Source organism: Hylobates moloch, unplaced genomic scaffold, assembly GCF_009828535.3.
Source record: "Hylobates moloch isolate HMO894 unplaced genomic scaffold, HMol_V3 SCAFFOLD_3, whole genome shotgun sequence".
Taxonomy (NCBI): Eukaryota; Metazoa; Chordata; class Mammalia; order Primates; family Hylobatidae; genus Hylobates; species Hylobates moloch.
In genome coordinates this window covers 27308590-27321632 of record NW_026652278.1, presented here as the reverse complement: position 1 = coordinate 27321632, position 13043 = coordinate 27308590, and the positions used below count along the sequence as shown (strand labels likewise).

At 38.3% G+C, this 13043-nt stretch overlaps 1 long non-coding RNA gene across 1 annotated transcript in view; it reads left to right on the top strand.

The window, feature by feature from the left end:
• Positions 1–12754, top strand: part of LOC116478568 (uncharacterized) — a 49034-nt gene extending 36280 nt beyond the window's left edge. The window contains exons 2-5 of the long non-coding RNA XR_004250794.1: positions 7818–7930; positions 8607–8654; positions 11003–11080; positions 12590–12754. This is a non-coding gene — a long non-coding RNA (uncharacterized LOC116478568). The remainder of the gene's footprint in view (positions 1–7817; positions 7931–8606; positions 8655–11002; positions 11081–12589) is intronic.
• Positions 12755–13043: the final 289 nt, after the last annotated feature.

The following is a 13043-nucleotide window of genomic DNA, read 5'->3' as shown; positions in this document are numbered from 1 at the left end:
CTGACAACCCAAATATTTCTTCAATCATACAGAGAGAAAATTCTATAAAAGAAAGTGATGCAAATTAATCTAAAGATTTCTGAGGAATAGCTTCCTGTTTCAATATTATTATACAAGAAAAGTGTAGTGTGTTGCAAAAATATATGTATATACACTGTCATATACGTGTGTGTATATGTGTATATGCATACTTTTGCTGGTGGTGTTCATAAAAAATCAATACAAAAAAACAGCAAACCATTTGAAGATAGAAATATTAAATCTACCTTCACATTTTGATTTTTTGACTCATCCTCAATTCTACACAATTATTAATTCTCAGATGCATGGACTAAAAAACTCGGCTTAAAAATTGATTTCTTGATATTGAAGAAAAACAAGGTTATGGACAAAATACAGTACTGCAGCGGGTTTTCATTGATGGCAACCTCTTGTTCCATGCACCGTGTTAACATTATGCAGCTTTAATGCGGAAATGGAATACATCTCATTTCTGAGGATACCTGGCTTGAGTCAGGCTTTTGTTTTGATTGTTTGTTTGTTTGTTTTTTGAGACGGAATCTCGCTCTGTCACCCAGGCTGGAGTGCAGTGGCGCAATCTCGGCTCACTGCAAGCTCCGCCTCCCGGGTTCACGCCATTCTCCTGCCTGAGCCTCCCGAGTAGCTGGAACTACAGGCGCCCGCCACCACGCCCGGGTAATTTTTTTGTATTTTTAGTAGAGACAGGGTTTCACCGTGTTAGCCAGGATGGTCTCGATCTCCTGACCTCGTGATCCACCCGTCTCGGCCTCCCAAAGTGCTGGGATTACAGGCATGAACCATCGCGCCCAGCCGAGCCAGGTTTTTATAATCTGCAAATCATGTATTGTCATTGATTCCAGAATGATAAGCCAAAAATAGATCAAAGTCAAATAATTTCAAATAAATATCAGCATTCATGTTTATGTCTATAGTTGTCTAAAATTTGTCTCACTTGAATAGCTAGAGTTCAATTCCTTGACTGCTTCGAATTGTTCAGAGGAAAGAAGATTTGGATACAAGGACCTTTTAGTAATTATTATAAAGGAATCAATTTCTTCCTGGTTTACCAACGTTTTTGAATCTTGATGAAAGAGACAGTGAATATGTCAGCTGAACTCTATTTCTAACTTCAGATGAAACGAACTGTTCATATATAAAGCTGATTTGTCCTATAAAACTACTGGTTTAGTTCTTTATTTTCAAAATGTCTATGTTCACGTCCTTTCCTGCCTCATACCCTGACTCTGAGCCATTGCACATCCATGTCTCCATCTGTCCCAGACAAGTCTCAGAGGTATATGTCACAAGGTTGAAAAAGTCAGAGCAGGTGGTTTAGTTAGGAAACACCTTCCAGTCCTAATGCTATTTGTCTTTTGTTTCTTTCCATCTCTTCCATGAAGCCGTTCTTGACTTTTTCATGCTCTCCAATCTCCCTCCACTTAAGTTTCCTGTAAATCTTCACCATACAATTAAACCCTTAATTATATAATGTGATATTTGTCCTCTAATTGTTTTACAAGTGTTAGTCTTGTTTTTGCACTATATTGTAAGCAACTTGGGAACAGGAACTATGTATTTTACTTTTTCTAAATCCTGCACAGCATTCATCAGAGTGTAGTCGTCCATAAATATTTTAAAATAAAATTAATTTGGAGGATGACAGGGCCTTGGCCTTGTCCTGTTTCATATTTGGGGAAATGACTTAGAGGGCTTAAAAGAAATGCTTTTTGAATTTGCAGATATCTCGAGGTTGGGAGTGAGAACTCAGGCTCTAGTGGGAAAGAAAGATATGCATTCATTTAGATTACCACGCATTATCAAATATTAGACTAAATATTGTCAGAAAAGTTAAATGGAACTTCCTGGAGGAGTCAGTAGATACTGAGAAGCAGCACTTGAGCTAGTGAGAGGGTATTCTGGACAAAGATGGCATGCACAAAACAACAGACTAGAGAATGATGTGGAATTGCTTGAAGAATGATGTGCTCATGGAGGCAGAAAATGCATGTGCGTAGGTGAGACTTGTAATCCATTATTGCATGAGTTACAAATTAAGTACAGGTTGTAAAGAACATTATGTACCTTGCAAAATGGCTATGATTTAGATACATGGATTTTGTGCATTTCAGTATTTCTCTCCTTTCTATTCCCAATGCTGCAAATCTAAAGTTTCTCCTTTTATCTTTAAGGAAATAAGATAATAATCCCCTAATTAGTATTCCCATCCCTAGATTCTTCCTAAATAAATGAGGCTTCCACACAGTTGAGTAATATCATAACTTTACATGAAAACCACTTGTAATTTTCCAGTTCCTACCAAGTTGAAAATAACCTCCCTGTAACAAACTAACCCTGGCAATAGGGCCTTGACTTAAGTACCCTGCATTCTCTATATTATTCCTTATGACACAGTAAGATGTAAATTCTCTTGGCTCCCAGAAATATACCCATCTTTGGAAATTATCCACATTTTCCAATTACTCATGCTTTGCATTTTGCTTCAAGTACCCTATTATCGGCCTACCAAATTCTATCTTCTTCAAGTCCCAACATGAGGGACAAATCCTTCATCAGTCATCCTCCAAAACCCACTAAACCATATGATTTCAATCTCCTTTGAATCTCTCAAGTCTTTGCTTATACTATATGAACCTGACACGTCTTCTGTCTTATAACTATATAATAGTTATTTGCGTTCTTGTCACACATAATCACCATATCTATCTCACCTTGTTCTCTCCTTGACAGAAAAAGATGTGGAATATAGTAATCTTTGCAGACCCCAAAGCAGTTGGCATTAAGAAGTACTTGCTCATACCAATTTTTAGCACTGTTTGCTCTTTGGTGATCTGCTGACACTAAGAATGTATTGCAGAATCTAACACTCTATGTCCTCCACAGAGCCCACAATCTAGAGGGAGAGAACTTACTAGGTACATACATCATAAAACAAGGTGGAAAAATGAACTGGAGAATATAATGGAATTCCTAAGTATGAATTCAGTATGGAAGTGGCAAGATTCCACCATTCAAATTGAAATAATGTGGTCAGGTATAGACTTTGAATCTTATCTCAAAGTCTAAGTGGTAAGTGGACTAAAGTAACTTCCTGGGCAATCACATGTAGAAGAATAAATTTCATGAGAAGGGATGAGGGCATCCTAGATTTCCAGGGATGGGTGGGTCCAGTGACATTCCTTACCAGGATCCATAGGCTGCATAAAAGAACTGCTGAAGCCCTCTTTAACAGCAGAGCAGTTATTGATTGTTTTTATGTCTATAAAGAAACATATATTTCTTATAGAATATTTGGAAAGTAGAATTTTGAAGTTGCCTTTTTTAAAAAATTATATAAGCATATTATTTGAGATTATATTACATCATGTTTATATCCTGACTTTTTTTTTTTCCACCAAACAATATATTTGAAAGATTTCTCCCATGTCATCATAGAGTCTTTAAAAAGAACAGCTGCCGGTGCTACACTATATCTTTGCATCATAATTTATTTAAATAGTTGAGTGGGACCACTTTTAAATACATCTAGGTGTGTGACAAAGCGTAAACAATTAGCTAGGATTGAATGGACAGCAGCTGTTGGGGAAAACTACCACTAACACAACTACTTAGTTCCATCATCTATTGACCTCAAGCTGTTTTAATGTCATTTCTGCCTAATGTTCCTCCCCTTGTATTCTGGAACATCACCAACAAAACACATAATGGGGACCTAGGTTGACAGAATGTGTCCTCTTCTGTAGTGAGACAACTTTATTAATTCATTTACTTTCAAAGACGAATAACTCAAAGCAGAGATTTCCCTGAAAAGAGATAACCCCTCCTTTCAGTACAAAGGGCCAGCTGCTTTATCAAGGTGGACTTCAGATAGGAAAGCAAAGGAGCAATTCCCAAGGAAGTCACCAGGAAGGTGTCCATTTGTTCTTAATGACATCAACCCCTCTGGCTCTGAGCTTTTCTTCTCCAGAAGGAAGCACAGAAAAGGGGCATGGAGTGGGCTTTGAGTCACGCAGGACTGGGGTCTGCTTCCTGAGCAGATTCTTTCATCTCTTCCTAGATCTCATTTTCCAAATGCAGCTGTTATTAATTTTGAATAATGTGGGGTTTGAAAATAAATAATAACAACAAAACAGCAATAAATCATCCTTAAAACTGATGAGGAAACAATATTCTTACACAAAGACTGCAAGAGGCAGATGTGTTTTATAGAATGAAATGCCAGTTCTATCTACACGTGGATGCTAAGGGCCTATTTATAGATGGAAGTGGGTCAAGGAAAGGCTACCGAAGGACACAACCTCAAACCTAATCATGGATTTTATGATTCTTTTAAAGTCCTAAGATATAATCTCATATATGTCAGATAAAGATATATCCATTTAGGTTTCGAGGTATATATATACATATATACACATAAGGACATATACACACACATAAAAAAATTTAGTACTTGGCCATGAACCATAAGTGATTTATGTACATTACGTTATTTAATTTAGTAACTCAAAAAAACTATTATATCCCTCATTCTCTAATGAAGAAAATGAGTCTCAGATTTGCCATTGATCTTATATCTAGCCTTTTAAAGCTAAAGACCATATTCTCACCATACTACCAGCGCTACAGCTGCTATTTTTTTTTTTTTTTTTTTGAGACCGAGCCTTGCACTGTTGCCCAGGCTGGAGTTCAGTGGTGTGATCTCAGCTCACTTTCTGCAAACCCCACCTTCCAGGTTCAAGGGATTCTCCTTGCCTCAGCCTCCCTAGTAGCTGGGATTATAGGTGCCTGTTACCACACCCAGCAGCTGCTACTTTTAATAGCACTGATATTATATTTCTCCTATGCCACTTTATTATCATTCATTATATTATTAGCATCTATTTATTGAGTGTTTGAACTACATACTAATCTAAGCAATTGATATATGTTATCTCCTTTAAACTCTGTGGTGCCCTGTGATTAATGTCTAGTGGATAAGTAGATATCTTGATTATTGTTGTTTATTGATTGTTTTTCTTTTCTTCAGGAAATTCCTCTTCCCTATTCTGTTGGGGCTGCCAATAAAACAGACTTGCTCTCCTAGATATAGGAACAGACAGGAGAACAAATTAGCGCAACCAGATTCTCTGTCCAAAAATATGAATCTTAATAAAATACAAAGGAATGGCCAGGCATGGTGGTTCTCACCTGTAATCCCAGCACTTTGGGAGGCTGAGGCGGGCAGAGCACTTGTGGTCAGGAGTTCAAGACCAGCCTGGCCAACATGGTGAAACCCCATCTCTATTAAAAATACAAAAATTAGTCAGGCATGGTGGTGCACAGCTGTAATCCCAGTTACTGGAGAGAGTGAGGTAGGAGAATCACTTGAACCCTGGAGGCAGAGGTTGCAGTGAGCTTAGATCATGCCACTGTACTCTAGCCTGGGTGAGAGAGAGAGACTCTGTCTCCAAGACAGAATAAAATAAAATAAAATAAAAAATAAATAAAATAAAATAAAATAAAATAAAATAAAATAAAATAAAATAAAATAATAAAATGGGAAATGGAACATAGTTGAAACCCGGCCATCTGTTCAGAAACACCTGGCTCTGCTGTGGTTTTTACTCTTCCCATCAATGCTCCATTGCTCAATTCGTCCTTTGACTCTGTGAACTACAGTAAATTATTTTTCATTGCATCCTTAAAAATTGTTTTTCAAATATCAGTCACTTTGATTCCTCTTGCTTGCATTCCAATTACTACCCTCTGATTCACAGATCAGGCACTGATGTTCAGAGACAAGATATGATAGCAATGTTTGGAGAAGACAATTGCAGAAACTCATCCAACTGGCAAGTAAAATTTAAATGCATTTCAGGTTGACCCCCAAGCCTGTATTGTGCCGTGCAGCTTTGTCTCCTAACAGTGCTTCTAGTTCTTCTCATGGAATCTAAGTTATTCCCAAAGTGAGGGAAGACTTGATGGCACTATAAAGATGAACCCCCTTTTTATTAGAAGCAGGAGTGCTATTCCTAATCTTCAAAACTTGGTCAGGCAGTCACAACTGCTGTCATCTACAGTGTTGAAACAGAGGTTGACAGACCACCTGTGGGGCCAGATATAAACTTGGATCCTGAAAATCAAGGGTTCTCTGAGCCAAGGTGGCCAGGGAAGCTGGGGAATCTAGGGGGCTCAAGGCATGGCTATTTACCAGCTGGTATGGAAATATTTCTGTTTTTTTTTTTTTTTTAATAAACAAAAAGACCAGACATAGCCATTCTAGTACACATGATCTGAATATCAGACCTGGATGGAAGGTGATCGTTGAAGGGGTATTTGTGAAGAGAATCGTAGTAAAACACATCGGCATGAAAAACAGCAAAATTGGCTCACACATGTGGCTTCCAGTGTCTATAGGCAGATCTGAAGATTTATTTACCTTGCCCCCCAATACTGTCTGGGCCCAGATGAGAGGAAACCTGGTGGGTTTTCCCCAGTGTTCTGAACATCATATTTTCACTCTTTTTTCTACATCTCAACTGGAATGGTATGGAATATTTGTAATTATTTGAAGAAAAATTTGAAAGCCATCTACATAGTAAAACAAATGAGGGAAAAATTAGAAAAAAAGAAAGAAAGTGTTCCAGAGATTGGCAGTGACTAATGAGAAAGCATAACTAACCTGCTGGCTGGCATGTCTGTGTTCCTGCTGGCCTGTAGCCAAGGTCTCTGCTGTCCAAGAGGTAGGGAACCAGGAAAGCCATTGCCTCCAGACAGAATAGATGGGAGCCTCCCTTAAGACTTCTGCCTCTTAGGCTGAACTTGTAGAAAGGAAGAGGCTGTTGAAGGTGTGCAGCAGCTCAAACTATCCACCCTAGAGGCAATTTCCTGCCTAAGGCTTTGTCATACAAAGAAACAGTGCTTTGTGTCCTGTTTGAGAAAAATATTTCTACAGGAATACACATACCCTTTATGCTACACTGACCTCTGGCAAAATAAATTGTCTCTATATGTTTACATTTATGTATATATTTTTTAATACAAAGTGCTTTCCAATGTCCATATAGAGGGCTCGTGTTGCATAGGCTGAAACTCCCCACGCCTCATTAGGCCTATTTAAAATACACAGTTCTTGCATGAAACAGAGAAAGCAGACTTAAGCTCTGTTTCCTTTCTTCATTCATTTCTCTCTTGGAAATAGCAAATAGCTTGTTCCTTCGTGCGGCTCTGCATGAATTCCCACTATTCGATGTGATTTTCCAACATAAAACTGTTAACTAGAGTCAGAAACTAAAGCAGATGAATTGGACCTGAGGGGATAGCACACAATGTGTTGTGCTCCCAGACAACTTCATTACTTTAATTACCTAAAAAGTATAAATAGTTTGGCAGGGTAAGAATCTCATTTCTCAGCCTAAACGATAATAGTTAGCTGGGAGAGATCATCCCAAATGCTGCCGCTTATAGATTGCCCTTTTTTTTTTTTTTTTTTTTTTTCTGAAAGCAGATCCATTGACCTTTATGGGTATGCAGTCTACACCCTTGAAAGTGGCTGAGGGACTGACTTTTGGACACACAGGGTGTTGAGAATGGATATTTACTAAAGCCCTATTATGTGCCATTCTTCTATTCAATGAATAATTACGATGTAGCTCCATACGATGTATTGTTCTGGGCAGAAGTCATAAACCAGTGAAAGGGAGCTGAAGTTCTTGCTCTTATGAAGTTTATATTCTAGCTAAAGTAGGAAGAGCAGGGGAAAATAATCAGAAACAAATACATGGATACACTATTTCTAGATGTCAAAAAGAGAAAAAGGTGAAGATCAGGAGACAGAACATTCCAAGGATATAAAAGCAAATGTGAAAACGCCCTGAAGTGGACATCAGCTTGGCATGTTGAGGGCTGAAAAGTAAGTCTGGGCTGAGTAGATGGGGCTGACATCACATTTCATAGTTTAGCTCTGCCACTCAGTTTTCATTTTCTACTTAAAAGAGTTACTCTCATTTCTCATCTTAGGTTTCCACATCATTACATGCGGCTTACAATGCTTCCATTATAAGGTTTTCTAAGAATAAATTACAGAATGTGTACTGACCATTTAGTGCTTAGCAAATATTAAAATGAAAATAAATATTAGTTGTCACTGATAATTGTTATTAATTTGTAATATCTTCCCTGTCTTCCACAGTATACCATACTCCAAACTGAATCATTATTCTAACTATTATTATTATTAGCAATATTAGTATTATTTTGTAGAGAGGGGTTCTTGCTTTGTTTCTCAGGCTTGTCTTTAACTCCTGGGCTCAACTGAACCTCTGACCTCAGCCTTCCAAAGTGCTGGGATTGCAGGCTTGAGCCATCACGCCCAGCCTAAATGATTCATTATTCTATAAATGTGATGTTTCATTTTTCAGAAATGCCACCCCTCATCCTGAACCCCATGCACTGAAACATTCATCACCACCCTCGCCATCTTTTCTGTCAGCCCGTTCAAAAGTTCCATCATTCCAGATGGCTCTTGAATGACTCTGTCTTCACATTTGGCCATATGTTAATCGATTCAATATATGCCTATATTACAGATCCAAGCTAAGTCTATGTTGCCTTCACCAGTGTTCAGATACACCTGGGTAGGTATTTTGTAGGGTTGGGACTCCTGAGGTCTATTTGCATGGGCCTATATCAGGAAAGTGAAACCCATTCCAGGTAGCCAACTAGTAAGATTTTAAAATAGAAAACTAGCTACAAACATGTGGGTGGAGCTTAAATACCAAACAGTTGATAAAAAGGTAACCCCCAAATTAGCAAAAGCAGAAAGTTGTTGTCACCCTTAAGCTATAGGAATAAGGGACGGAATGGAATTTCCAGAGTCCGTGAGACTGGTTACCTTGGTGGGGTAGAAACGGTAGGAAGTGAGGTCAAGGGGAGATGTCCAGCAAGAACAGGAACCACAGGAGACATGCAGTCCTCTCTAACAACACTGCCAAAAACAGAGAAAATGAGAACTAACCCAAGTTTTTCTTTTCTCCCTCTGTTCAAGCTCTTGTGAGTGTTCACTGTTGGCCAGACCTAGCTGGAAGCCAGAAGGAGAGGGAGTCCTGGGAAACAGTGTTTGCAGGGGTCAATCCCCTATGATATGAAGCCAAGCAGGGGAAATGCAAGAAATGCACCTGAGCACAGACAAGTGAAACAGACAGCACAGGAACAGACACCAGGACCGCCATACCACACACTGCACATCCCCACCTGAAAGCTCTGCTGTGATATTTGTGCAGCGCACACAGGCAACTTGGGAGTGATCAGACACCTTGGAAACAATTTGTCTTTGAATAAGAGTCAGATATTCATATTTTCCTGAGAAAGGGGACAATGCGTGATAAGCACACATTGCCAGTCACTTAACTTCTCCCTCCAGCCTGAGCTCAAGGACAGTCTGCAAACCAAACCTGAATGAGCTACTTAATGAATACATTCAAGTATAAGGGGTCTCAGGCAGAACTGCCTTGAGTTGTGGGCAACAGAGTGTGATACAAAGGTACAGCCAAAAGATCTCCCACATTAGCAGAAATTACACTGACTTTTGTCATGATAAGCTCAAATCACTCTTGTAGTCATAGGCCTTAATGCTCTCCATAGTTACCTTGATGCACCAGATCTTGACTGCTAGACACCCCAGTTCGGGTATCAGCAGACAGCAAAAACAACAACAGCACAGCAAGAAGTCTTGTTGGGTCCCAGCTATAAAGCCCACATCATGATACCTGGACCTAAACATTGACTCACCACACTGAACTGGATCAAGAAGGAATAAAAGAATAGAAATATTAACATTGCTGATGTGATTGTCCATGAGCCCATGATAATACATATCATTTATTATTATGTACGTATGTGCTTTATATAATTCTCTTTCATATAATTCTCTCTTTCATCACGTTTGAGACATTGCAGATTGTAAATCACATCCCAATTTCAAAGATGCTGAAATAGAAAAAAATGCACTTCAGAGCCAATGAAATATATGATACATAAAACTAGACATATATTTATAATAAATAACAATGGATCACTTATTTTACATCAGGCACTGTACCAAACATTTTTATTCTCATTAATCTTTATAACAAATATGTGGAGGGAGGTACTTTGTTTATTTTACAAATGGTGAAACTGTGATTAGGAAACTTGTCTATGGTAGCAAAACTATTAAGCTGTGTAGTCTGGATTGAAATTCCAAGCTCATGCTGACATCCATTTTTTTACACTGCTTCTATGTGGATCACTTCTTCAGAGCTTTCAAACAAGTAGTATCTTAGGAGAGACACTAAAAAGAGGATATAGAATATATCTGACAATGTTAAGTAGGAGACAGGAGAATTTAGTCTTTTTGTTTTGTTATTGTAAATCAATAACTATATCCATTGCATACACACATATTCACAACACACAAAAACACACATCACACACATATATACACAAAGGTGTGACCTAAGAAAAGCTGGATTACAGGTAGGTGCTTAATCATAATGATATTTGGGTTTTGTGGGTGGACCAGGACTATATATCTATTATCACTATACACCCCATGGCATCTGTTTCAGTGATTTTCATTTGAATACTCAACACGTGTTTTGTGAGTGAATAAATTAATATATTAAGCATTGTGTGTATACAGGGAATATGGGTACAATGATACTGAGTAAAGAGGGTCTAAGAGACTGTTCCTAGCTCGATTAGGGCTTAGCTAATCAATGTCATCTAGGTGTAAGCAGAAAAATATGCCAATTGAAAGGTTAGATCTCTTTTAATTATACTGGGGCACTTGCAAAAAAGAGGCTGTCTCATAAATTTTTCACTAGCTAAAATGATAAAATATTGATTTAGAACTCACAATTAATCCTTACAAGTAGACGAGGCTTTTAATAATTCAGTCATGTCTCTCCATGGTCTTGTTTGTTCTGTCCCCATGGCTGGGTAGAAGCTGCTTTCCGAAAAGATGGAGACCATTTTTACCCAACAGAATCAGCTCAGATTCCTGTGATTATAACATAGCATGGTAAATATTAACTAACTCTTAAGTGCTTAGCCTCATTCCCCAAACACTTTCTAAAGCAGAAACACAGGTCATTCTCCTTCCATGCGTGCCTACTTGAAATCTGTTTTCTTTTAGATGTTCAGTTGGATACCTTTTTCTTTTGACTTCCAATTAGCTCTGACACTCTTTGAGTTATAAAACACACTACAGTTTTGAGAATGTAGATATAAAAATGACAAATGGACAGTTTCTCAAAGGGTTGCATACAGGGTGACTACAGACTTGAAGCCCTGGCTCTGTCATCAAGCTGCTTTGAGAAAGCATGGCACCCTACCAGGCATCAGTTTTCTTATTTGGAAAATGTTGGTCCCCTCAAGGCCTCTTTTGACTTAACTTTCTTGAGCCGAAGTACTACTATTCTATGAGTACAGGTAATTTTGGTTCAAATAAATCCTGCAGAGTACACTTAGTAAGAGGGGCAAATTTTTTTTCTTTTTTTTTTGAGATGGAGTCTTGCTCTGTTGCCCAGGCTGGAGTGCAGTGGTGCAATCTCAGCTCACTGCAACCTCTGCCTCCCGGGTTAAAGTGATTCTCCTTCCTCAGCCTCCTGAGTAGCTGGGAATACAGGTGCGTGTCACCATGCCCAGCTAATTTTTTTGTATTTTTAGTAGAGAGAAGGTTTTGCTGTGTTAGCCAGGCTGGTCTCAATCTCCTGACCTCATGATCCACCCGCCTTGGCTTCCCACAGTGCTGGGATTACAGGCGTGAACCACTGCGCCCAGCCAACGGGGGCAACATCTTAGTCAAAAAAAGAATTTCCTGTTTTAGTAGAAAGGATGCCAGATGTGAGGCTCTTCTATTCCCGATGGTTTAAGGGTTTCTATGATGTTGTTTTTTAGTCCATCTCCAAAGTAAACAAATTCCCATTTAAACCATGTGCTCTGATGTTGTAATCCAGATGTTATTTTTTCTTTTGTTTCTATATTCTGCAAATCTTAGTTGGCAGACATATCTTGGACCCACAGGGGAAGAACACATATTATAATACCATTTTCATGTTTACAATTCATATCAAAGTAGGGAATTGCATAGATACAGTGTTGGAGAGAAGAAGAGGTATACATTTCAAGTAAGGTCTCTAGATACAGGAGTTTAAAATGTCTATTTTTGATCAAACAGAATCCTCTGGCTCTGTTTCCTAACTTTCTCTAAACTTCTGCAGTTTCTTCTCTTATTTCCCCTAAAAATATAATTTGTTCCTATTCTTTGGTTTTTGTTTTCTACTTTGAAAACAAACTTTCAATTCCAAGTGACAAGGCAAAGTCACTAGGTGAAGACACTTAAATTTGAGACTCTGAGAAGTTTAGAAGCAAGTTGAGGTTAAACTATTTAATTGCCATACATTATTTATTATCTTCTAGAAGTCTGCATTCTTACTTTTTCTTATGACTTGATCCACTAAATTCACCAGTGAGTCTGATATTTTTTGCTTTCTTTTCTTATACACATATAAAATCAATCTTGCTATAGATTGCTTCTTCATCCCTTCTGCCATGTGAGGACACAGTGAGAAGATGGACAACTAGGAACCAGGAAGCGAGCCCTCACCAGACACTAAGTCTGCCAGTGCCTTGATCTTGAACTTTCTGGCCTCCAGAAATGTAAAAAAAAAAAGTATATGTAGGTTGTTTACAAGCACCTAGTCTGTAGTATTCTGTTATTGCAGCCCAAATAGACTAAGACACTAGGTTTTTAACTATTGATCTTGTATTCTTTTTCTCATTCAGCTCTTTATAAATTGTGTTCCACTGGAGATAATATTCTGTAATATATTGATCATGTTCCCTATTGTATCTCTCCTTGCAAAAATAATACAAGAGATAAACTTGCTAAAAATTATATAACTCGACATTGTCATAAATCCTATCCAACTCCTCCCCATGTGGGAACCCCACCACCACCACCCACCACACACACACACACA